This window comes from Canis lupus, chromosome 24 (assembly GCF_011100685.1).
Source record: "Canis lupus familiaris isolate Mischka breed German Shepherd chromosome 24, alternate assembly UU_Cfam_GSD_1.0, whole genome shotgun sequence".
Taxonomy (NCBI): domain Eukaryota; kingdom Metazoa; phylum Chordata; class Mammalia; order Carnivora; family Canidae; genus Canis; species Canis lupus.
The window spans coordinates 12,374,625-12,401,869 of record NC_049245.1 but is presented as its reverse complement, the minus strand read 5'-3'; the positions used below and the strand labels follow the sequence as shown (position 1 = coordinate 12,401,869).

At 38.0% G+C, this 27,245-nt stretch overlaps 1 long non-coding RNA gene across 6 annotated transcripts in view; it reads right to left on the bottom strand.

Moving 5' to 3' along the window:
* Nucleotides 1–18,481, bottom strand: part of LOC106557673 — an 80,614-nt gene extending 62,133 nt beyond the window's left edge. For 2 of the 6 annotated variants that reach the window (XR_005377578.1, XR_005377579.1), the window contains exon 1: nt 18,351–18,478. This is a non-coding gene — a long non-coding RNA (uncharacterized LOC106557673). Of the gene's footprint in view, nt 1–15,191; nt 15,540–18,350 lie in introns of those variants that run through there. The other 4 variants (XR_005377581.1, XR_005377580.1, XR_005377582.1 and 1 more) reach the window with 4 other exon arrangements.
* Nucleotides 18,482–27,245: the final 8,764 nt, after the last annotated feature.

The window sequence follows — 27,245 nt, the reverse complement described above, 5'->3', positions numbered from 1 at the left end:
CGATATGCCAACTTTGATGTGTCTGAAGCCTGTGATAAAGAACTCAATTCCTAAAGTGCATTTAGTATAGAGTTCACAATTGATAGAGTTTTTAGAGTGATGGTTTTGGTAGAGTCCATTTGCCTCTTGCTTAGAAGACTCTACAATGTGACATAGATTATGAGACTTCCCAAACTAAGAAGCCTTCTGTGTTTCATTTGCTTAAACTTCCAAGACCATGAGCGTCAAGTATGGCTACATAGGCTGAGTTGTATAGAGGAGGTGTGATAATTAAGCCAGACTTTAGATCATTGGTTCTCCCATTAGATCTTGGCTGCATATTGGAATCATCCTCTGGACAGCTCTTAAAAAATATTAATGCCTGGATCCCAGCCCCAAAGATTCAAATTGTCTGGAGGGACACTTGGTTATCAGAATTAAAAAAAATTTTTTTAAATATTTTATTTATTTATTCATGAGAGACAGAGAGAGAGAGAGGCACAGACACAGGCAAAGGGAGAAGCAGGGTCCATTCCATGCAGCGAGCCTGACATGGGACTCAATCCCATGTCTCCAGAACCACACCCTGGGCTGAAGGCAGTGCTAAACCACTGAGCCACCCAGGCTGCCCGATTATCAGAATCTTTAAAGCTACCAGGTGATTTGAATATACAGCCAGGGCTGAGAATCAGTCTTTAGAAGAAACCTCTAAACAAATTGGAAGACATTATATCAGTTAGCTATTGTCATGTAACAAAACCAGGGGTAAAGGCTAGGAGAGGTTTGGGGGAATAGTTATGCTAATTAAAGATTGAAAAGGAATATTGTGGATGAAATGGAATGAGATTGATCTCTGCTCACCACTGGCTGAAATAATCAACATATTATACTGATGAAAGAAGTCCTGAATCATGTCTAGTTGTCATTCTGAGGCACAGGGACCACTCTGAGTCCTTGGTTCTTCATCAGTATCAGCTGATTAGACAGTGATGATGAAATGCAGCATTCAGTTTTGGTAACTTCTAGGACACAAATCACTAAGGCATCTTGTTAAGATGCATATTCAGAGGTGCCTGGGTGGCTCAGTTGGTTAAGTGTTTGTCTTCGGCTCAGGTCACGATTTCAGGGTTGTGGGGGCCAGCCCTACCTTGAGCCCTGCATGGAGGCCTGCTCCCAATGAGCCTCACACTGTGTGGAGCTGAGTCCCACCCCACACTGAGCCCCCTGCTCAGTGGGGAATCTGCTTCTCTCCCTCCCTCTGTTCTTCCCCCTTGCTGTGTTCTCTCTCTCTCAAATAAATAAATAATCTTAGTTTTTTAAAAAGATACATATTCAAATTCCCTAGGTCTGTAATGAACCCAAGAGCTTGCATTTCCAGCCAATGGCCAGAAGACTCTTTTCAAGGCCAGTTTTTCAAACTTCAGTGTATATTCAAATTATCTGGAGGGCTTGTTAATTCTGACTCTGAAATTCTGATTCCTTAGGTCTAGGGCGGGCCTGAAATCTTGTGTATTCCTCCCAGGTGATCCTGCTGGTCTAGGATCACACTCAGTTTAAAAAACAGTTAAATAAAACAGATATATCTATTTTTTAAAATTAATTGTTAACATCTGAATATTCATTTTCAAATAAGAGGTATGCATCTAGATATAATGTGAAATGAAAATCTATTTGTGAGCTTTACATGTTAAAATTTTATCAGCTGAAGCATAAATATGTATTTATTACTATAAAAATAATATGGTGGGGTAAGTGGGTAGTTCAGTTGGTTAAAGCATCTAACTCTTGGTTTTGGCTCAGGTCATGACCTCAGGGTTGTGGTACTGAGCCCACATTGGGCTCCATGTTCAGCATGGAGTCTGCTTGTCCCTCTCCCTCTACTCCTCTCCTCATTCTCTCTCTCTCTCTCTCTCTCTCTTAAATAAATAAATAAATACAATCTTCTTTTTAAAAAAGGGTAAAATACTACTATAATTAATAATTGTGAACGCTATCAATTTTCTGTATAAAGATCATTGATTAAAAACTTTCATATAATTTAATCAATAAGGAAATAGATCAGCAATACAAATATTAAGCAAGAATACTTCTGCAGATAACTTTAGGAAAACCATACATCCTTAAGTGGCAGACACTTAACCAACTGAGCCACCTAGGTGCCCCAACACACTATTCTTTTTAAGCCATCAAGTGTTTGTACAGTTTTAAATAAGAATGGAAGGCAGGGGGCAGCCCCGGTGGCACAGCGGTTTAGCGCCGCCTGCAGCCCGGGGTGTGATCCTAGAGACCTTGGATTGAGTCCCACGTCAGGCTCTCTGTATGATGCCTGCTTCTCCCTCTGCCTGTGTCTCTGCCTCTCCCGCACTCTCTCTAAATAAATAAATCTTTAAAAAAAAAAAAAAAGAATGGAAGGCAGGATATTAGAGATTGCATACAAATCATATTTATAGTTTTTGCAGTACTATTAGGTCATTATCATTTGTGACTCTAAAGAAAATAACATTTAAAAATCATATTTATTTTTATTTTGCTATTTAATTCCATTTAGCCTGAAAGTTTTTAAAGGAAACAGTTTGCCCTAGAAGTTCATTATAAGGTGGTGACATTTGGCTTCAGCCCAATATTTATTTTAACACTAGGTCATTTGGCATTGAGCCAAGAAGAGTATTTGCTACACTTCTCACATGAATCTTAAGAGCTAAATCAAGGGAACTCCTATGATTCTGGGTCAGATATTGTACAGAGGGCTTCTATTCTTGGTTAACTAGAATATCTCACACCTCCCTGCCCAGCCCTCTCACTGAGAATCTTGCAAAAAGTCAAAACCAACCCATCGATAGCCCTTCTTCCAAGTATTAGGGGAGGTTAGGATTGACAGATTAAATATAGGATCCCCGGTCAAATTTGAGTTTAAGATAAACAATAAGTTACTCTGTAGTATAAGGGTATCCCATGCAATATATGAGACATTCCTATATTGCGATCTGCTATATCTGGCAACATGAGGTGAGGTCCTAGCTGCAAGAAACTTGTCATAAGGCAGTGTCTCTAAAATTCATAATGCCTTGCCTTTTAACAGGCATCTACAGGTAAATGAGAGTTCCCTTAAAGTCATAAGGTATGGCATAAAAACAATTTGGGAAGGGCTCCTTTTTTTTTTTAAGTGGAAATGTTTCCTAGCCATTAAAAGATTACTTTAAAACTCAGGAAACCTTAGTGCCAGTCCCAGCTCTGTCATGGTCATGGACTGGGTGTGAGATTTTGAGTTAATCATTTATCTTATTTCATAGCTCAAAGGCACCAATGCTCATAAATTTGCCAATAAAAAGTGCCACTAGGAACGATGCCTGGGTGACTCAGTCAGTTGAGCATCTAATTCTTGATCTCAGCTCAGGTCTTGATCGCAAAGTCATGACTTCAAGCCCTGCATTGGGCTACACATTGGGTAAAGAGCCTACTTTAAAAAAAAAAAGCCACCAGGAATAAAGAAATACTGCGAATTAAACTGACAATGCAAAAATACTATTGATTATCAGACATATTTATTTCAGAGATATTAAAAGGAGGGGGTTAGAAATGAGTGACTTAGAACTAAAATATATTTTTGACTTGCCTCATTTATATAATAATAATTATCTTTTTTCTCTACTGAATACATGTAAAGATCAAACCAAGAAATTAATCATCAGCTTTTATTTCTCAATCTCGTTTTGAATTGCACAACAGGGAACTCTAGCTTCCAAGGTAGTATGTTTTCCAGTGACTACTGTCAAAGTAGCATAAAGGGAAGTTAAAATTTCTTATAATTTCTTTTTAGGACAAATATTTCACTCATACAAACTATATAAAATAGTCAAAATCATAGAAACAGAAAGCACAAAGGGGGTTACCAGGATTGAGGGGAGGGAGATGGGTAATCAGTATTAAATGGGTATAGCATTTCAGTATTGCAAGATGAAAAAGTTCCAGATTGCACAGCAATGTGAAAATCTTTAACTCTATTAAACCACACACTTAAAAATGGTTAAGATGGTGGGGTGCCTCTGTGGCACAGTCAGTTAAGATCATGAAGGCTTGGACAGCTCTTCTTTCTGACAAGTCAGAATGTTCTGCAATTCTGTGACACCAACTGGATGTGCTGACTTTTGGTTTTGGCTCAAGTTATGATCTCATGACCCTGAGATCAGGCTCTGTGCTTAGTGCCCCCATCAGGCTCTGCACTTAGTGCCGAGTCTGCATGAGATCCTCTCTTCCTCTCCTTCAGCCCCTCCCACTCATGCTTACTCTCTCAAATAAATAAATAAATCTTTAAAAAAATGATTAAGATGGTAAATTTAACATAATGTGTGTTTTACAATAATAAGTCTTTTGAAAAAGATTCTTTCATATGTAGGTCAAAACTAACAAAGTCTTTTGATCCACTGGGTGAGGAATTATCTTTATGATTATAATGCATCAGAATCCAATGTAGTTTAAACAGAAAGTAGCTGGGTTTGTGAGTTTGTTTGTTTGTTTTTTTTTTAATTTTTATTTATTTATGATAGTCACACAGAGAGAGAGAGAGAGAGAGAGAGAGAGAGGGAGGCAGAGGGAGAAGCAGGCTCCATGCACCGGGAGCCCGATGTGGGGTTCGATCCCGGGTCTCCAGGATCGCGCCCTGGGCCAAAGGCAGGCGCTAAACCGCTGCGCCACCCAGGGATCCCGGGTTTGTGAGTTTGTATCATTGACTTTCTCATCTATCTTTTGATTCACCCATTCATACATTTATTCATCCTATAATCCACCCAATATTTGCTGAATTTCTATTCTATGCCAGGTACTGGGATAAATTTTGAGAAAACAGAGATGAAAAAGTATTTGTGTTCAAGGAGACACCCAAAAAAGTACTACAATGCCCTACTTACTTAAGAGATCAGACTTTTGCAACTCAAATCTCTGAAAAATAGCTCGTCCTTTTTTTTTCCTCACATAGAATGCTCTCCTTTCTCCTCACTAACTACTCAAATTCTATCTGCTTTTTCAAAAGTGAGTTCAAATCATCCTGTGCTATGAAGTTTTTCCTGGATATTATGAATATTCCCCTTTCCCAAACTCTTAAATTGCTTTTAAGGTATTTAATTTGGTTCCTGGTTGGGTCTTGAATAAGTAAAATACACAGTACAGTTATATGGTTATACAAGCTAAGAAGAAAAATCAAGCAGCAAGAATATGAATATCTGGAGATGAGGAGGGTTGAAATTTTAAATAAGGTTGCCAGTGAAAGTCTAACTCAAAGCAGAATTTTTTTTTTAAAAATTTATTTATTTATCCATGAGAGACACAGAGAGAGAGGCAGAGACATAGGTAGAGGGAGAAACAGGCTTCTTGAGGGGAGCCCAGTGTGGGACTCGATCCTAGTACTCTGGGACCACACCCTGAGCTGAAGGCAGACGCTCAACTGCTGAAGCACCCAAGTGCTACTCAAAGCAGAATTTTGAGAAGTGACTTGAATTAAGTGAGAAATGAGCCATAGATTGTGGGATGTGGCATTCCCAGCAAAGACAATAGTTAGTAAATAGCCCTGAGGTGGGAGTGTGCCTAGTATGTGAGAGGAATAGAAAGGAGAGACCATCTTGATTGTAAAAGAGTGAATAAGAGGTGAAGTTGGGAAATGAAGTCAGAAAGGAAGTCAAACCAGGTCATGTAGGACCTTTAAGTTTTACTAATAAGAATTATGGCTTTTATTCTGAATGGCTTGGCAAGAATGCCATTGGACAATTCACGCTGAGAAGTGACATGATCTAAGTTATTTTTTCTTAACTTATTTTTAATATAATCTCTTTGCCCTCTGTGTTGAGAATACACTATGTGGGGGCATGGGGCATTTGGGCAAGGAGACCAATTAGGAGGCTAGTGTAATAATTTAATCAAGAAATAATGATGAGTAGAACCTACTGGTGGCAGTGAGGGTAGAGGAAATTAGTGAATTTGGAATAACTCTATTAATAGAACCATTAGAATTTGTTGATGTATTAGACATGGAGTATGAAAGAGAGTCAAGAATCACACCCAGGCAACTAGAAGGTTGGTGTAGGCTTTGGGGAAAACATTGAATTTACTTTTGTATGTGTTAAGTTTGAGAGGAATATTAGATGTGTAAGTGGAAATGTTGACTATGCAATTGAATGGAGAATCTGGAGTTCAGAGGAGATGTCAGGTTTGGAATATATAGATGGTATTTAAAGCCATCATACTGGATGAAATAAACTAAAGACAGAAAACCTGGTAGAAAACTAGGTAAAAAAGAAAAAAGATCCAAGGGCTGAGGTTGTTAGAGATGGTGCTATAATTATCTCCATCAGAGCAGAACACTCTGACCTGTCAGAAAAAAGTGCTGTCCAAGCCTTCATGATCTTTAAAACTTAAGACATAATAGGAAATCCTCTAGAGTGGAAATTGCAAGTGCTCACTGGGTGTTTTGGCATTAAGGAGCAAATAGAAAGGAGAGAGCTCTGGAGATCAAAATAGAGAGCTCTGTGAGCATTTTGTGATACCCATAAGCTTCCACAGCATGCAGAGTGGGCACCATATATGCAAAATTCTCCTGTAAAACAAATGAGAATAATGTGAATATAAACAATTTGGGGGGCACCGGGTGGCTCAGTGGTTGAGCATCTGCCTTTGGCTCAGATCGTGATCCCAGGGTCTTGGGATCAAGTCCCGTATCAGGCTCCCTGTGGGGAGCCTGCTTCTCCCTGTGCTTCTGCCTCTGTGTGTGTGTCTCTCATGAATGAATAAATAAAACATTTCTTAAAAAAACAAACACAAAATAATTTAGTAACTGAAAAAAAAAAAAAAAAAAACAATGTCACAAGGTGTGACTGACACCAATTCTGTGACACCAACTAGGTGTCCTGAAATTCCATTCTGATATAACTACCCAGAATTAATGCAGACCCTACAGGTTGCCCCCACTTCAGATGCTAACCACAAATAGGGTCCCCAGGATATCTGCCCTTCTAAAGAGCTGGTTCCAAATTCAGGGGTCCCATGACCCCATCAGGTTTCATGATTTGCTAGAGTTATCACAACTCAGGAAAGTTTTATACTTACAATCATAGTTTTATTATAAAGAATATGGGTCTGACCAATAAAAAGGCATACAGCAAAGTTAGGAGATAAGGCAGAGCCTCAATGCTCTTTCCTCATGGAATCTAGGCATGTTAACCCCCCCACACACACGTCACGTGTTCATCAAACAGGAACCCCCACTGGGCTCTGTGCAGTAGTTTTATGTGTCAATTTGTTTGAGGCATGAGGTAGCAAGATACTTGGGAGAAATATATATATAATTTGACCCCTAAACAACTTATTACACAAAAATCAATTCCAAATGGATTGTAGATCTTATTATAAAAGGTAAAATCATTAAGCTTAGAAAAACATTAAAGGGTAATAAATGAATAATAAAAAAAACATTAAATGGATGCCTGGGTGGCTCAGTGGTTGAGCATCTGCCTTCAGCTCAGGGCATGATCCCAGGGTCACAGGATTGAGTTCTGCATCGGTCTCCCTGCAGGGAGCCTGCTTCTCCCTCTGCCTGTGTCTCTGCCCCCCTCTCTCTCAGTGTCTTGTGAATAACTAAATCTTTAAAAAAAATTAACCAACTTAATAACTCTGGTAGGCAAAGATTTCTTTTAAAACAGTACAAGACACTCATGATGAGGGGATCCCTGGGTGGCGCAGCGGTTTGGCGCCTGCCTTTGGCCCAGGGCGCGATCCTGGAGACCTGGGATCGAATCCCACGTCGGGCTCCCGGAGCATGGAGCCTGCTTCTCCATCTGCCTGTGTCTCTGCCTCTCTCTCTCTCTCTCTGTGTGTGACTATCATAAATAAATAAAAATTAAAAAAAAAAAGACACTCATGATGGAAACAATTTTAATTAGGCTATGTAAAAATTACAAACTTCTGTTCATCATAAAGCACCATTAAGGGAGTTAAAACACAACTCATAGAATATTTATAATATATATATCCTACAGAAAGACTTTTATCTAGAATATATAAAGAACTCCTACAAATCAATAAGAAAAAAGATGGCAATCTGATAGAAATTAGGCAACAGGTCTGAACAGTCACCTTACAAAAGACAACACTTAAATGGCCAATAAACATTTCACTCATTAGCCATGAGTGATATGCAAATTAAAACTACAGACAAATCAAAATACGGCAGGAAGGCTAAAATTAAAAAGACAGAAAATACTAAATGTTGGGTAGGATGTGGAACAACTAGAACTCTCACACTGATCGTCGTGAGCCACTCTGGTTTTATCTGCTAATGCTGACTATAAGCACACATGCTCCATTAGTTCCATTCCAAGTTATATTCCCAACAAAAATATGTATATATGTTCACCAAATGACACGTACAAGAGTGTTCTCAGTTGCACTATTCATAATAGCCAAATACTGGAAATAACTCAAATACCCCTCAACAGAAGAATGAATATATAAGTCGTAGTTTACTTAGACAATACAATACAAAAATAGCAGGGGCGCCTGGGTGGGTGACTCAGTTGTTTAAGCATCTACTTTCAGCTCAGGTCATGATCCCAGGGTCCTGGGATGGAGCCCCATGTCTGGCTGCCTGCTCAGTGGGGAACCTGCTTCTCCCCCTGCTTGTTTCTCTCCCACACACACACTCTCCCCCTGCCATCAAATAAATAAATAAAATATTAAAAAAAATAGCAATGGGAATGAAATACTTACTACAACTTCACAAAACGTGGATGAATCTCCCAAACATAATGAGAAGTGAAAGAAGCTAGATAGAGTCCTCACTGACCGTATGATTCCATTTATATAAAGCACACACACACACACACACACACACAAACAAGCAAAATGAATTGATTTGTTAGCAATCAGAAGAGTGGGTTCTCTTGGGAGTAGGTAATGATTGGATTGGGGACACAAAGAAAAATGTCCTGATTTTTGATCGGGGTGGTAGTTGCAAGTGTATGCGCAACTTGTGAGAATTCACTAATTGTATATCTATGTGCACTTTCCACAGTGTATGTTATAGTTCAATAAAGTGTACAACAAAACAAAAATACTATCCAAACTTTTAGAAGATTGTGGCTCAGAATGTAGTCACAGTTATTCTATCTAATGGGTATGTTCTTAAAACTGATAGAATTAATCAAATTTGAGTTATTTATTTTACATGCTCAAGTGGAAGCAACTCTCTAAAGTAAGGCTGAGGCCAATTCTTTAGTAAAATGAATAATGATTCTTTTTTTAATGAATAATGATTCTTGATGACATTTCAGAGTGCAAATGTTCTCAGACTGAGCCTTTTCTAAAATTGCTTTTCACATTTTGATTCTCTAATCAATAGGTGCAAAATCAAGTTAAATTCTGTTCACATCAGAGCCTAATCATTTCAAGACCTTTTCAAGATTTCCCCATCATAACTCCACTTTTCAATATTATTTCTAGTGGTCCAAGGTGACCAGAAATGTTATTTTGAACTTCATACATTATAAGAGCAGTTAGAGGCAGAAATTTAAATGTAGGCTGCATAAATATTTTCATGTCAAGATATTGCCAGAAATGTGAAAGAATTAACATGACATTCAATAATTTAAGAGAAATAAAAGCATTTCTAATATGGAATTGTTAGGACTTATATAAATTGTTACTGCTCTATTGTGATAGCAAAGTATTTTATTTTTTAAACATATACAGAGAATTATAGTATAATGAGCCTTCATGTACTCATCACACATTTTCAACATTTACCAGTGTAAGATTTGTATTGTTTCATTTACACTCCACCTAATGCCTCTTTCCCCTCACTAGATAATTTTAAAACAAATCCCAGACATCATATTACATCTGTAAAGGCTTCAGTAGAGACATGCACACACATCTTTTCAAGACTTAGAAATATATCAAAAATAAATTGACAAAAATTCTTTAGTATCAAATAGCACTATAATTTTTCTTATTGTTTGTAATTTTTTTCTGGCTAGTTTTTTGATTCAGGATCTAGTCAGGGCCCATAATGTATCTCTTAAGCGTCTTTTAATCAGTAGGCTCCTCACCCCCTCTATGTTCTTTCTCTGCCATTATTTGTTGAAGAAACAGACTGTGACACTACAGTTTAACAAGTTGACTTTGGCGTTATAATTCTATTCGGATTTACAGTTACTATTATTCAGATGTAGTTTCTTCATAGAGGTGAGATACCAATATTTCTATTAAATTCTATATCCTACCAGAAGACCACTATGAAATGGGATTTTATGCTGTCCCATTAGTAAGTGGCTCTGTCAGCAAATATTTACTATCTGGTCGACATTGCACTAAGTACATTACAAACATTATTTCACTGAATCCTCACAGCCCTTCATAAAGCAGCTATGATTATTTCCATTTTATAGGCAAGGAGACTGAGGCACAGAGAGTTAAGTAATTTGTCCAGTGTCTCTAACTATTAGAACTGGGAAAACTGGGACTGCAATTTGTTTAGCATCAGATCCATGCTCTTAACAACAGCACTGTTCTATGAGCTTAGGCTTTGAGAAAACATCCCCCATACTAGGAGGTGTTCCTATCTAGACCCGACTTCCATATTTTAGCAGATATTTCTTTGTACCCTTATTCCTCAAAGTGTAACTTATGGGCCAGCAGGAGAAATGCAGAACCTTATGTCCCACCTCAGACTTTCTGTATCAGAATCTTTGGAGGTTGGGCCCAGAGAACCTGTACCAAGTTCTCCTGGCGATTCTTAGGCCAAAGCTTGAGAGCCACCACTTTATAGTGTGCCAGGCTAGTGGTCAGGATGCCTACCTAAGGGGTGCCTCGGTGGTTCAATTGGTTAAGTCGCTGCCTTTGGCTCAGGTCATGATCCTGGGGTCCTGGGATTGAGCCTCAAGTAGGGCTTCCTACTCAGTGGGGAGCCTCCTTCTCCCTCTCCCGCTGCCACTCCCCCTGCTTGTGCTCTCTTGCTCTCTCTCTCACTCAAATAAATAAAATCTTTTAAAAAGTGGGATGGCTATTTAATTCTTCTACTCACTACTTTGGGGCAATCTAGAAAGATATAAAAAGATTCACAACCCTGAATTATGTCTTTGGATTTTATGACCAGGGAAGGTAATAAAAAAATGTTTCTTTCTCTTCTTGGGGCTTTTCCCTATTTATCTTATCTTTGTTTCCTCTACCATTTTTTTCATGTATTTTTCCATTTTCTTCCTTTTCCTACTTCCCTACCCTGCCCTACCTTGCCCTTGAAATCTATGTAGCTATTGTGTTAGAACTCCTGGGTTCTTAGAAATACACACACCCAGTGTGACGGATGTACCATGAGAAGCCATTTCCACTACATGCTTTGTCTGAAGTTGGCACCGCAATTGTCTGTTCGCCTCCGAGGCTCAGCCCGAATGGCATTCTCTGCATTGACTGCCTCCTTTTCTCAGACAGAATACAGTCTCATTTCCTTTCTCCTCGAAGCTGGTACACACACGTACACCACACCTTCACCTGACTAGTGCCATTTGAGGGCTGTCACTGTCTTTGTACCTTTCTCACCTGTACCTTGTTCAACTGTCTAGCATGCAGTAGGTATAATGATTTCTGAATGAAAGAAATGAATGCAGTGAGTCTGGGCCGCAGCATTCATGTAATGGGCTTACTCTCCATGATCTAGGAAGAGGAGTGTATGTGGGTGTGTGCAGAGGCACAGAGTAGTACAGAGAAGGAAATAAGCCCAGGGAGGCAGCATGGTTTGATCATTGCTGCAGCCAACCAGTCCAAATGCAGGTAAAGAGGTGGCAGACCAGAGTAGGCACTTCCTGCTGGTCAGGGCATTGTTAACTTTCAAAATAAAACTACTAGTTCTTTTACCAGCAAAAGATGGATTTATTAGGGAGTAACAGAGAATTGCAATCCAGACAAGCAAGCTTCAACAAAACCATAGGCAAGTCCAGCAAATAAAACAGGGGACCATTATTTTATGAAGAGGAAGGAGGAAGTTGGGAGAGGTGGTTTTGAATAAAAGTCCATTGGAGAGAAGCAGGAGGAGTTCAGGGTGATGATAGTTTGTCATGGGCTGAGTTCTAGGGGTGGTCTATTTCTTGTAGGAGATATAGGGTGTATCTTTCCCTGTTGGAACCTATAAATGGCAATTCTTTTCTGTTTAGATTCTTCTGTCATGGGTCTATAATTGACTAATCTTCCTGTAATTGTCATTGAGCAGTAAGGCCCCCCCCACACTAGCCTCTTATTCTATCACCCTGAGTCCACTTTAGTTAAGTTTCCTTTTATTACTTTTTGCAGCATAAAGACTGACAACTGCTTTGGAAACACTTGATAAAAATTCTATAAGAAGTGGGGCACCTGGGGATCCCTGGGTGGCGCAGTGGTTTAGCGCCTGCCTTTGGCCCAGGGCGTGATCCTGGAGACCCGGGATCGAATCCCACGTCGGGCTCCCTGCATGAGGCCTGCCTCTCCCTCTGCCTGTGTCTCTGCCTCTCTCTTTCTCTCTGTGTGACTATCATGAATAAATAAATAAAATCTTAAAAAAAAAAAAAAAAAAAAGAAGTGGGGCACCTGGGTGGCTTAATCAGTTAAGTGTCTTCCTTCAGCTCACATTATGATATCAGGGTCCTGGGATCCAGCCCTGTGCGGGGCCATGGGATTCCTGCTCAGTGGGGAGTCTGCTTCTCCCTCTGCTCCCTCCTCCACCACCCAGCTGCTCATGTGCATACTCTCTCTCTCTCTCAAACAATCAAATAAATAAATAAATAAATAAATAAATAAATAAATAAATAAATAAATAAAATCTTAAAAAAAAATTCTAATAGCAGAGTTATTTTACTGTTCCCTCCTATCTCCTATTTCTGAGTGGTCAAGTTTTGTCCTATGGGGATTGGGAGCAGGCAGCGCCAGAGAGACCTCGGGAGTTCAAGATTTGAGCACAAGATTTTTTTTTTTAAATTTATGTTTATTCAACACAGGACGTTTTGGGGGTTTTTTGCTTTTGTTTCTTTTTGAGGGTGGGGGTCAGTGGGAGAGAGAATCCCAAGCAGGCTCCACTCCCAGTATGGAGCTTAATGTGGGGCTCAATTCCATGACCCTGAAATCATGACCTGGAACCCAAATTAAGAATCAGCAGCTTAATGGACTGAGCTGTCCAGGTGCGCTGAGTGCAAGATTGTTTCTAATTTAGCAACATATACAAAATTTCTAGCCTTGGGAAGCTTTACTCTAGAAAACATATTCCCTATTGCCTTGATTCAACTTCTAAAAAATACTAGTTCATTATTATTATTAAGAAAGTAAAAAAAAAAAAAAAAAAAAAAGAAAGTAATATACACTCACCATAAATGATTTAAAAAAAAAAACAGAAAAGTTGATAGGCCATCCTTAATTCTATTACCCAGAGAAAATCATAATTGAGATTTCTTACATAATTTTTTCCTTTGCAATTAGGAATAAAACTCTACAGAATGATTTAATTGAAGTATCATCTAAAATTTTCAATCCTTCATACATGTTTAAAATGTTTGAAGTGACATGGGGGTGTTAGGACTTCTAAAATTCTTGGTAACAGGAGAGTATTATAATTCAGCAAAACAAAGGCTACTTTCTCTGTGGTTTAGTTGAGGTCAGAGAATTGTCTCAATCATTTCACAATTGAAAATCAGAATATATTTTAACTGAAAATATTGGTAAGGGACCATTTGGTCTAAATATTTTCCTCCTTATAAAGTGTATTTTTCTAGGGGTACCTGGGTGGCTCAGTCATTTAAGTGTCTTACTCAACTTGATCTTGGCTCAGGTCTTGGTTTTGGTGTTGTGAGTTCAGGCCCTGTATTGGCCTCTGAGCTGGGCATTTAGACTACTTAAAAAACAAACAAACATATTTTTCTAGGAGTAAATGATTTGTTCTCATATAGAGTTGCATGCCAAAATCATCATAGTTCTATTCATTTTGACATTAAATGTCCATAAAAATTATGCAGTTTGTCAGGCAGGTATGACAGTTCTAGGTCAATCAAATGTTTTGCAGATTAATAATGATAGCTGTGCTCTTCATTGATCAGCCTAGTAGACCATATCATGAATTCAGAGCTGTACAATGTCTGTTTGACATACCTTTAGGCAAATTTATTTTTGTAGCAATTGGAAATATAAAACAAAGATAAAGGCAGTAGTTTCCACTTCATTGAAAATAAAAGCAATATTTATCTTAAGGGTAGTGCTCATTATACTTTACATTATGCTATTTAGATGGCAAGCTATTATTAACAGGAAGCAAAATTCTATTCACAGCACATGTTACAGGGTCATCATTAACTGTGCAAGACTAGTGCTTTTGTAGCCTTTCAGACATATGCTCCAATTTGGCTTGGTTATCCCTGCTATTTTCTAAGCTTGCTTGATATATTTTAGGATGTAGATCTCAAATGGAAAACCAAAAAGATCTTTCTTATTGGGAATTGCCAAGTCCATGTTGTCTCAGTAGTTTTTTTGGAAAATCCATTTAAACAGTAAAACTTAATGTTTTGAAATTTTATAGCAATGACAAGAGAGCCTATACATTAAATTATTTTATATATTACTCATTTTCAATATAAATTCATCATTTGGGACATTACCATAGGATATATATTCCTTGATTCTATATCAAAAGATATGTTTCATATCGACTAGGAAAGGTACAGATCTGTAACACAAAAGAAACTAAAAGAAGTGCTAACTATCCCTCTTACTAGCCAATGTAGTGAGATCAAAAAAGGAAAGAAGGAACAAAAATGTTATTATTTGCTCATAATACAACTGTTTAGCTTCAAAGTCCCAGAGATTCTGACTTATTAACTCTAATAACTGACTTATTAGAACTAGTAGGGAGTTTAGTAAAGAATTTGAATAAATTTTCAACCTACAAAAACCAATGTTCTTTCTATAGGTCAGTCATAATCAATTGAGAAGTACGGCATAAATATTCTGTTCACAGCAACAAAAAAATGTATAAAGTACATAGGAACAGGGGTGCTTGGGAGGCTCAGTCAGTCAAGTGTCTGCCTTCAGCTCAGCTCACAATCTCAGGGTCCTGGGATGGAGCCCTGTATGGGATGTCGGGCTTCCTACTCAGGGGGGAGTCTGCTTCTCCCTCTCCCTCTACCTCCCCTTCAGCTCTCTCTCTCTCTCTCTCTCAAGTAGATAAATAAAATCTTTAAAAAAATATCTTTACTAGTTCTTTAATTTAATAGGATTTCAGGTTGAGCAGCTTAAATATTACATAGGTGTCAATTATGTGCAAATAATGAAATCCTAACTAAAATTCCAAAGGATTTTCATGGAACTTGTCGAGCTGGTTTTAAAATTCATCTGAATCCTTAGAACCTAGAACAGTGCCTGACACATAGTAGGAGTGTAATAAATGTGTGGTGAAAGGCTTGCCTGGGTGCTCAGTCGGTTGAGTGTCCAACTCTTGATTTCAACTCAAGGTCATGGGATTCAGCTCTGTATCAGGCTCTGTGCTCAGAGGGGAATCTGCTTCTCTCTCTCTAAAATAAATAAATAAATCTTTAAAAATAAATAAATGAATGTATGATGATCGAATAATCAGTAAATGAATAGCTTCAGTAACTACCTATATGCAAATGACTCATATATTTGTATTTCTACCCTAAAGTCATCTTCTGAGTTCCAGACCTGTATATCTAATTGCCTCCTTACTCTCTTCACTTGGTTAGCAAGAAAACCAATTTAGACTCATTATGTTCAAAACATAATGTACTATTCCTTTTACAAATCCTGTCCTCTACCAGTCATCAAGATGGGTAAACTAAAAGCAGGGAGTTATCTCTAACTATCCAACTGTCCATTTATGATTATCTAAATCATCACAAATTCTGCTGAGTTTATATGCTGAAATTTTGAGTTCATCTGTGTCTCTCATCTATATTGCCACCTACATCTACCATGATTTCTTCACCATTCTGGTAAATAAGTTCCTAACTACTTTTTCTCATCAACCTCAGTACTTTTCCCTTTGCTGCTTTCCTACCTCAAAACAATGTCATGATTTTCATTGTTTTTAGGATCAATTCCAAGCTCTTCATTTAAGAGCTTTGTAAGTCCCATGGCTTACAAAGTTGGGCAAGGCATGGCCCCACATATCTTCAGAGTCATCTTCCATGACATTTGCCCTTACTTCTAAGCTTTGGCCACATTGACCTTTCAATTTTTGAAATATGTTATGTTCCCGCCAGCCACAGGGCCTTTGTATATGCTAATCTTCCTGCCTAGAATCATTTCATTTCTTTCTCATCCTAATGACTCTACTTCTCCTTAAGATCTCATTGCAATCATATTTTTCTTAGGCAAGATCCTCCTGATTGCCATTTTGCTCCTTTTTTAAAAAAGATTTTATTTATTTATTAGAGAGAGAGAGAAAGAGAAAGAGAGTGAGCACAAGCAGGGATAAGGGCAGAGGGAGGACACTCCCTGATGAGCAGGTAGCCCAATGCAGGACTGGATCTCAGGACTCCTGGTATCATGACCTGAGCTGAAGGCAAATGCTTAACTGACTGAGCCACCCAGGTGCCCCTCACATTACACTCTTATATCATTCTGCTACATAGCTCAAATTACATTTACCCTTATGTGGATGATTTTCAGACTTCAAGCTTAATCAGAACAAGGACAATGTCTTTTTGCACTTGCTATGGTGTCAGGTCATGAATAAGTGAATGGAAGAATGGAACTAGATAGACAAGTATGTGTACAATGGTTTGACATGGTAAGTAATCAATAGCTCTTCATTGGATGAATGAGGAGAAAATCTGGTTCTAAGTAAGAATCATGGGTCAGAAAACCAACAGCAAGTGCTTTATATCTAATTTGACATTTTGAAATTGTTTCCACAGAAGAGTCCCAATATTTACATCAATGGATTACAATGAAAATAAACCAGAAAGGATTCAAATATGAGAAGAGAGATTCATCCATGCAGATAATCAAGATTTAATTTATAATAAAAATGATGAAAATATTTCTTACAATGTTCAATAAAGAGCAAAAAAGAATATTTAAACAAGAACTTGAATTCATCTGTGTTGTAAAGACTTTGGTTTCATGTGTCATAAATATAAAGATAAAATTTTCCGTTATACTTCACCATCATGTAAGAGTAGCCTAATTTAATAAGATGTTCATGCATAGTAAATTCATAAGTAAAATAAATAAGAATGGTTGATAGTTTATCTTGAAAAACTGATATAAATTTTTGTTTTAGTTTTAAGAAGTTCTTTAATTTTGAAGAGTAACTTGAGATTTTTCAAGTTGCTTATATAATCATAAAATAGATTCATACTTATTTCACATATACTTATTCATTTCTTGCAGCCCAAAACAATTTTTAATAAGAGTAAAGAGATGTATAATAGCAGATTTGATAATACTTTAAGCACTACTGATATCAAATGTTAGGAATTTGTGGACACAGATGCATTTTTCTTAATTTCAGGGAATATTTAATTCCTTAGCAATGAAATCACCCACTCCATACTCATAGATATATCTGATACACTGACAAAAAGTAAAATGTGGCACATTTCTCTGTTTCTAGTGAACCAAGACTGTCAGGGAGGTTTAATAAATATGCCCATTGTGCAGTCTCTGACATAGCCCAAGATAATTATTAGATTATACTCAGTAAAGCTATATGAAAACTTCAAAATTAAGCAAATGGTTTAATATCCTTGTAACTGCTCACCCCAACTTTATAAATTTGTAATTTTGCCTTAATTAAAATTTTAAAACATTCTTTTTTAAATACATGTTGACAAATATATAATAACATGTATCTACTGGTGCAGTATTGTACCAAGAAGTTTCACTGCTCCAAAACCCACTGTACTTTGCCTATTTATCCCTCCTTCCCCCCAATCTCTAGGAACCACTAATCTTTTCATTTCTCCATAGTTGTGCCTTTTCCAAAAAGTCATACAGTTGGAATCATATGGTATATAGTCTTTTCAGGTTGGCTTTTTTCACTTAGTGGAATTCATTTAAGTTTCCTCTGTATCTGTTCATGGCTTAAAGGTCATTTCTTTTTAGCACTGAACAATATTCAATTGTCTGGATATACTACTATTTATTGACTCATCTACTGAAAGATATCTTGGACGCCTCCAAGTTTTTTTCCCCTTTAGGTGAAATAGGACAGCTGGAGGGAGCTGGAGGTGTGTATTTCCCTTTCTCCACCTGGAAGGCTAGATGGGGCTGGAGCTTTTCCCTTCACTCAGGTAGGTTTGGCTCTGATAAAATTCTAGCAGGTTTGATAAAATAGTTGAAAATTAATAAAAAGAAACCTTGTTTAGGGAGTCAGGAGGTCAGAAGAGGGAGCTCTCCCACTCTGCTACAGTTTGTCAATCGTGGATCCAACAGTTAGAGATGTACTTTCCAAGTCAATTCTACTTTCGCTGCTACTTTACTATCCTAGCAGTAGGAAGAAAGGTTCTTTTCCTGCCCTGGCAACAGCCCAGCCAATGAGAGCTGTCACAATTCAGCCAATGAAAAGCCACTATGAACTCTTGAGTTTATTCCAATGGACTTTTTTTTTTTTTTTTAAGATTTTTATTTATTTATTCATTCATGAGAGACATAGGGAGAGAGAGAGAGAGAGAGAGATCGAGAAGAGAGAGAGAGAGAAAGAGAGAGGCAGAGACACAGGCAGAGGGAGAAGCAGGCTCCACGCAGGGAGCCTGACATGGGACTCGATCCGAGGTCTCCAGGATCAGGCCCTGGGCTGAAGGCAGTGCTAAACCGTTGAGCCATCCGGGCTGCCCTCCAATGGACTTTTTGTTATCACAACCTTTACAACTTTCCCCTTCTTATTTTATAAAAGACCCTTCTTTTGCTTTGTTCTGCAGCCTTGCCTGTCTTTTTTTGCCTAGTTTTGGTGTATAGCTTGCGTGTCCCAGAATGCAATTCTCCACTCTTCCCAAATAAGCCCATTTGCTAGTAGAATAACTGGCAGTTTTATTTTTGAGGTTAACAGGCATTGGTAAAATAATTTCTCCTGAGGGCAAGCTTTGTTAAGAAGAACCATTTCCACATGGTTCCTTTTCCCCCTCACCCTGTTGGGAACACAAGAGGAGTTTTCTTTGATATTCAGTGTAACTACCTAGTAGGGCTCTGAAGTGGGATGAGGGTTAAAACTCACAGAAGTATGACTTCCCCTATGACTCGGTCCCCCTGGAGTTTTTAATTCTCAGACTTTTCCATATTGAGCAGACAGCAATTCATTAATTACACTTCCAGTTCTCCCAACTTGGCACTTATTTCTGCCATGGCTTCTGATTGTGGGTTTCTCCTCTGATAAATTGTAATTTTCTGTATCTGTCTCCAGTTTTGGGGGTAGCTGTTTGCCCTGTGACCTCACTTCTCTGATGGACTGTGATACTGGTGATTGAGTATAAGAAATATATTTAGTCTTTGTCTCATGTCTGGCACAGAGCTCCTAAAACTCTTGGAATTTTCTAAGTGATGAGAGTGAAGGTGTCTTTGGTTATGTTAATGAAGTGACCTTTGGACTGTACCTCAGAGTGGGGGTCTGGTTGCCAGGGGAACCAACCAAGAATATAGACATGGAACTTTCAGTTCTGCCCTCTGACATCCAGACTGGAGAAAGGAGCAGGAGGTTCAATTGTTCACCTCCAGACAATGATTTAATCAATTGGGCCTCCATAAAAACCCAATTCAGAGAATTTCTGGGTTAGTCAGCACATGGATTTGGGGATAGTAGTACACTCAGGGCAGGGAAGCTCTGGGCCCTTTTCCTATACCTTGCCCTATGCATCTCTTCCATCTGGCTATTCCTAAATTATGTTTTTATAATAAGTTGGTGACCTAATGAGTTATTTGAGTTCTATGAGCCGCTGTAGCAAATTAAGTGAACCCAAGGAAGGATCACCAGAATCTTTGATCTGTAGCTGGTCGGTCAGAAGCATTGGTGATATCCTCATTTGCAAATGGGATATGAAGTGGAGCAGGTGGTGGTGAGGGCAGTCATATAGAACTACACCCTTCACCTTTGGAATCTGATGCTATCCAGGTAGATAAGTGTCAGAATTGAGTTGTAGGACATGCTGCTGGTGTCCAGAGAATTACTTGTTGGTGTGGGAACCTCTCCCCAACCAAACACACATTGAGATTTGGTGATGAGGACCACCTTTTACAGATCTCAAAATAGTCGTTGACTTTGTGGTTTGTTCAGCTTTCTACTCTTTATTAGGATGTGGTGGCAACTTTTGAAGCTCCTCACATGTGGGATGAGAAACGGAAGTTGTAATATATTTTTAAAATGCCCAAATTCACTAGTAATCAGGAACTTTAAAATAACCACAAAACAACAATTGGGAAAAACAAGAAACATAATACATATTTCAGGCAGAGACCCTAGAGGAAGAAGAGGTTATGGGAAATTGTACTCTCATGCATTGCTGGTGGAAATGTGAGTTGTGATAGCCTTCTGGAAAACAATTAGGCAGTGTTTATTAAATGGTACACATTTTTTGTCACCAAACTCATTACTCATTAGAATCATTAGAACCTCACACTTATAAATAAAAACATAAGTAGGTAAGAATATGTATACAAAGGCATTGGCTGAGGGTCCTGCCTCCACATACACACACAGAGGAAAGGGTCAGGTATAATGATCTCCCAGGCATAATCTCCCTGGGAAGGTGGATTTTGTTTGGGTTTAGAGAAGTTCCCTGGAGAAAGGGTTAACTGTAAGCCCTTAGTAGCCAATACACTCAAAGCATCTAGGGATGGGTGCAAAGGGGACAGGCACGTCATCTACTACAACATAAAAAGGCATAATATGTGACCCTGAAAACAATGAGTTATATCAGTTTCAGTTGATGTGGAGACATTTCTGAAAAAAGCAAAGTTATATAAAATTATCTCTTTTTTTGACAAAAGCAACACAAACATTTTTCTCTATATGTTTGTAAATTATATAAACATAGAGGAAGCATAGAATATGCAATGGGTAGTTTATATGTGTTTCTTGGGGGAGAAGAACAAGTAGGAAGATGATCCCGGTAGAGATGTGGAATAGAAGAGAATGTCAGGTATAGGGCTATTTAAAGAAAAAGGGGGCAGGGGGAGAAATTGCACTTTGATTATAATTTTAAAACAATAAATGGAGAAATGGTTTGAAATGTTTGGTGGTAAAACCTGGCCCAGTCGGCCATACTTTGCTCTCTGTGCAACAGTAATCTGGGGAAGGAAGATTTACATCATGGTAAATTTTTCCCATCTGTAATGAGTTGAATGGTGTTGCCCCCAAAAGATAATGTCTAAGTCCTACCATCGTACCTGTGAATGTGATGTTATTTGAAAACAGGGTCTTTGCAGATGTAATCAAATTAAGGATCAAGTTAAGGATCTTGGGATGAGATCATTCCAGATTTAGGGTGGGCCCTAAATCCAATGACTGGTTTCCCAGTGAGAAAGGAGAGAGAGATTTGTGACATTGAGACATAGAGTGGAAGGCCCTGTGAAGATGGAGGCAGAGATTGAAAGGACGTGTCTACAAACCAAGGGAATGCAAGGCCACCAGAAGCCAGAAGAGGCAAGGAAGGATCGTCCCCTAGAGCCTATGTGGGCAGTGTAGCCTGACAACACCTTGATTTCAGACTTCTAGCTTCCAGAATAGCAAGATGATGAATTTGTGGTGTTGTAGGCCACCAAATTTGTGGTAATTTGTTATGGCAGCCCTAGCGAAGTCATACAGCATGGGTTCGATGGTATCAAAAGGCAGGTGCGATTGTCTACTATTTTATATTCTTCATACTACATAGATGTTTTGCCACTGCTTATGAGTTATAAAATCTTATAAAATCAGTAGAAACGTGCAAAATTGTGCCATTAAGCTTGGCATGTGGAGCTGGTTAGAAAACTGAGACCATGAAGAACAGGGAATATGCTTTAAAAATTTACCTTTCTGATATGTGCATATCTTTAATAATGTGTATGAGAAAAGAAATACAAATATATATGTGAAAGATGAATTTACTGAGAGAAAATATGGAAGGCCTATTAAGAAAAACAGAAGGAAGACATTGGCTAACAATGATAAAAAGTATTTATCTCAATAATTTTTAAAAATGCAAATTATTAAAAGGAGTCCATTTTCAGCTGTTAAATTGTCAAAAAATAACTAGTGTTGGCCAAAGTTCAGGAAAATGAGCACTTCCAAATGCTGTGGTCAGAGCATATTGATGCATTTCTGGAAGACTGAATAATTAAGACAATGTACATTAATAGTTTTCCAATTTCAAATAAATACTTGAGCCCAGAAATCTTGATTATATTCATTCATCCTGAGGAAATAATCCAGACATGGGAAAAGGATAAATACAAGATACTGACTGAGGTTTTGCTTATATCGTATAATACTAATAAAAGCTCATTGATTAAATTATGGTAGAATCTCTACAACTGAAATTTCCTTAGGAATTAAAAATAATGTAGTAGTGGAATATGTGGTGATTATACATGTTTATGATGTTCATAACATATTAGGTAAAAGGAACAGATTATAAAACAACATACTATGTGATCACATTTTAGAAAAGTATACACAGAAAACAAACCTTTTCAGTTTTCACTGTTTTATGAGTATTACTATATTTTTAATAAAGAAGTATATACATTTAGTAACCTAAAAATACAGGCTGACATTGGTTTACATACATTTAAATTCAAATTTTGTAGGGAAATGGCAAAATTTTCCAAGGATTATGGGATACTATTGCTACTAAGTGGAAACATTTAACTACAGGTAAAAAAAAATTATAAAAATATCAGATGTTCAAACTTGCCTTTTCCTTCAGATTAAGAGATAGATTTGTTGAGACAGCTGAAACAGGACCCTGTATGAGATGTTTAGTCTCCTTGACTATTCCCCCAAGATTATCAGAAAGTAATGAATAACCTAATTGGATGTTTGACAGAGCCTGCATTAATTATGTAAGTGATTTTTGAACATGATGCTCTTACATAATAACCTGCATAGTTTATGTGACTATAAACAATATTTTATTTTAAAGTTATCCAAAGAACTGTTCACCAGTGTGATGAATACAGGATATGATGGATCTTACAGAAGTACTTAAATTTTCTCTAATATCATATGAATGCCTGACTACCTTTGATTGCACGAACTAAATGAGCTCAAGGATACTCTAATAATAAAAGATACTAATAATATGTAATTTAAATATCCTGGGGAAACTACTTCACTCTTATGGTTGATTTAAAATATCTAATATGTTCATATTCTTTTTTTTTAAGGTTTTGTTTATTCATGAGAGACACACAGAGAGAGAGAGAGAGAGAGAGAGAGAGAGAGAGGCAGAGACACAGGCAGAGGGAGAAGCAGGCTCCATGCAGGGAGCCCGATGCGGGACTTGATCCCGGGTCTCCAGGATCAGGCCCAGGGTTGAAGTCGGTGCTAAACTGTTGAGCCACACGGGCTGCCCCATATTTTTTAATATAGTACAAGTGGATGAATTAAGGAGTGTGGTATTTACAAGACCAAGTAAGTATTGCAACTTAAAAGACTCTTCATTTGCTTTGGTTTTCTAATTTTTTTCTTTCTGTCAAAATTCTAACCTCTTTTGATTAATAAGATGCTAGTCTTGTTGGACTCAATAAACTTGAATACTGTCCGTCCTGTCTCACAAAAGTCATGAGCAGCTGTCACTGACTTCATCCTCTTGAGCATTATTCTCCCTTTTCTTTTCTGTAACTACCAAGATTTCTTGTTCTGTCTCCTGAGGAACCTTGTAATGCAATATTCAGACCTCAATCTTAACTTTAAATCACAAAACCAATGCTTGAGGCTTAACTTAGTTCCTGTTTTTTCTTGTTATTTCTGTCAAAATAAGCTCCTCCGAAATTATTTTCATCAAGAATTTTCATCTCAGGGCACCTGGGTGACTCAGTTGGTTAAGCGTCTAACTCTTGACTTCTGCTTGGGTCATGGTGTCAGGGTTGTGGGATTGAGCCCTGCTCAGGCTCCATGCTCAGTGGAGAGTCTGCTTGAGATTCTCTCCCTCTCCCTCTGCCCCTCCTTCCACTCACTCATGCTCTCTCTAAATAAATAAAATCTTTTTTTTAAAAAAAGAATTTTCAGGGCACCTAGGTGGCTCAGTGGTTGAGTGTCTGTCTTTGGCTCAGGGCGTGATCCTGGAGTCCTGGGATCGAGTTCTGCATCAGGCTCCCCACAGGAAGTCTGCTTCTACTTCTTCCTATGGCTCTGCCTCTCTCTCTGTTTCTCTCATGAATAAATAAATAAAATTTTTTAAAAAGAATTTTCATCTCATATTTTGCCATCTGAGTTTGAATGATGACTTCCTTGAACTGTTAAGTATTTTTTTTCTTTTAATTATTTACAGTATTTTCTACTAAGGACTGTATAAAACTTCAGAAAGCAAAAACTTCATGAGACTATTTCAACAAATGCATGACATATTAAAAAATGGGAGTACTAATGTTTCACCAAGGTTTGTAACTGAATTTTTATGACAAAGCTAAGAATGGCAGAGCTAATGGCTATCATGAGAAGTAAGAGAGGCTCTTAACCTCTAAGGTCAACTGGAGAGATTCACTGTGGCGTCCCTTTTAGAATAACCTGGAAATCCAGTAGAAGCCCAAGGAGACCCAGGGGAATTCTCATATTTCAATGTGATGCTTTCTTTTTCTTTCTTTTCTTTCTTTTCTTCTTTCTTTCTTTCTTTCTTTCTTTCTTGTCTTATTCTTTCTTTCTTTCTTTCTATTTTCTTGTTAGCGGGTTGTGCGGGCGGGTTGTGGTATTGCTGGCGGTGCTGTGCTGGGTTCTTCTTTCTTTTCTTTTTTTCTTTCTTATTTCTTGTCTTTCTTGTATTTCGTAGCTTTCTTTCGTTTTGCTATTTCTTTTTTCTTTCTTTCCTTCTTTCTTTCTTTCTTTCTTTTCTTCTTTCTTTCTTCTTTCTTTCTTTTTCTATTCTTTTTTTTTTCTTTCTATTCTTTTTTTTTTTTTTTTTTAAAGATTTTATTTATTTATTTGGGAGAGAGAATCTGAAGCAGACTAAGCACAGAGCTGGAGGTGGTGCTCAATCCCACAACCATGAGATCATGACCTGAGCTGAAACCAAAAGTCAGTCACTTAATTGACTGAGCCACCTAGGCACCCCTCCATGTGACATGCTTTCTTAAGTGAATGTAAAAACCCCACTGTGAACATGAATGATAAAGAACACTGGCTTTATGTTTGGAGGGATGGTGGAAATGCAGAGGAATGGCATCAAGAATGCTTTTTGTCCATTGTGTGACCAAGTTTTCAGTATGTAATTCTAAATAAGCATTTGTTCCTGCCTTTATTATGTCTATTGTTGCATAACAAATTACACCCAGAACTTGGGATTTATTATGTCAGAGGTTTTGTGGGTCAGGAATCAATCTGGGAGTAATTTAGCTGGGTTCTCTGCTTCAGGGCCTCTTGAGTGGCTGCAATGTCACGGGCTACTCTTCAGGCTCCACTAGGGAGGATATGCTTCTAAAATCACTCTTGTGTTTGTTGGTAGGATTCAGTTCCTTGTGGGCTGGAAGCCTTTCTTAGTCTCTTGCTATGTGGGCCTCTCCATAAGTGGTTCCCAACCTGGCAGGTGGCCTCCATCAGGGTGAACGAGTGAAATCGAGAGAAGCCCATCTTTTTATAATGTGACATCCTATCACTTCTGCTCTATACTCATTAAAAGCTTGTCATTATGTCCCATGAACATTCTAAGGATGCACTACCAAGAAGTGAGATCAGGAAGCCAGCTTAGAGGTTGCCCATCACATGCAAAATTGCAAAATACTTTCACACACTCCCCAGATTCCCAAAAGTCTCACTGCATTACAATATCAGCTTGAAGTCCAGAATCTTATCACTGAAATCAGGTCAGGGTGGGCAAGGCTCCTCTGGATATGCTTTGGAACTCCTCTTCATCTGTAGACCCAAAGCTAATGGGACAAGTCATGTGCCTTTCGCTCCCAATATATAATAATAAAGCAGACATAGGAGAACTGCAATAAGACATTCCCGTTCACAAAGGGAAATGGAGACTCAGAGGAGTTCCTACATTAAGCCCACATGCAAGGAAGGGAGATTGTGCAAGGGTGTGAAGACCAGGAGTGCGAGGGGTCACTGGGGGCCATCTTAAAGGCCACCTACCATACTACCCTTCTAATTGACCCTAACAATAAAGAAGTAAAATTTAAGAGTATTTTATGAAGCATGGGGTACAGCTGAGTTTTCAATATATATTGCATTGCTGTGAGTTTGTATTGCAATTTTTTCTTTGGCTCAAGGTAAAAATTCTTTTGTATTTTTTAAAAAAGATTTTATTTATTTATTCATGAGACACAGAGAGAGAGGCAGAGACACAGGCAGAGGGAGAAGCAGGCTCCATGCAGGGAGCCCAATGTGGGACCTGATCCCAAGTCTCCAGGATCATGCCCTGGGCTGAAAGCAGGCTCTAAACCGCTGAGCCACCCGGGCTGCCCAAAATTCTTTTGTAGTACAAGAATTTTGGAGGAAATTGTGTAAAAATTCTGTCTCCTTCTAGCATGGCCATAAATCTGATCACTGACTCTTACATTGTTTAATTTTCCAAAATTTTTCAAAATGTTTTCCTAAGGTTTAATATAACATCTGCTATAGCTCCATACTTATTCTTCAAGCTGCATCCTGTATTTCTTCTTCAATTTATCAATGCATTGGTTACATTTGCATAAAATGCAAATTATATTCCTTGGTGAAACATCAAGTGTCTCTACTTTGAATATGAGAGTTGTTCTGGTTTCTTCTTTACACTACTGAGTGAACTAGAGAAATAACTTTTCCACTTCTTTTCTCTATACTGCTTAGTTACTACATAAGTAATTTTTTTCCTAATCACACATTTCCTCAAAATAACCCAAAGAACTGTGCTAAACCTGGAAATTATAGGTAGGTCAGGCTCGACGACAGTTACTTAACCACTGAATGATAGTGCCTCAGGTAAAGAACACTAAAGTTTTACTAAATGTGCAGTTTGAGTACTTCTCTTGATTGAACAATATGTATTGGGAGCTTTGTGATACTTTGGAATCTAATTTTAGATTTTAAACATGTGTAATTACTACTAAAACGTATCTATAATAAGTATATCCAAACTAGAGCA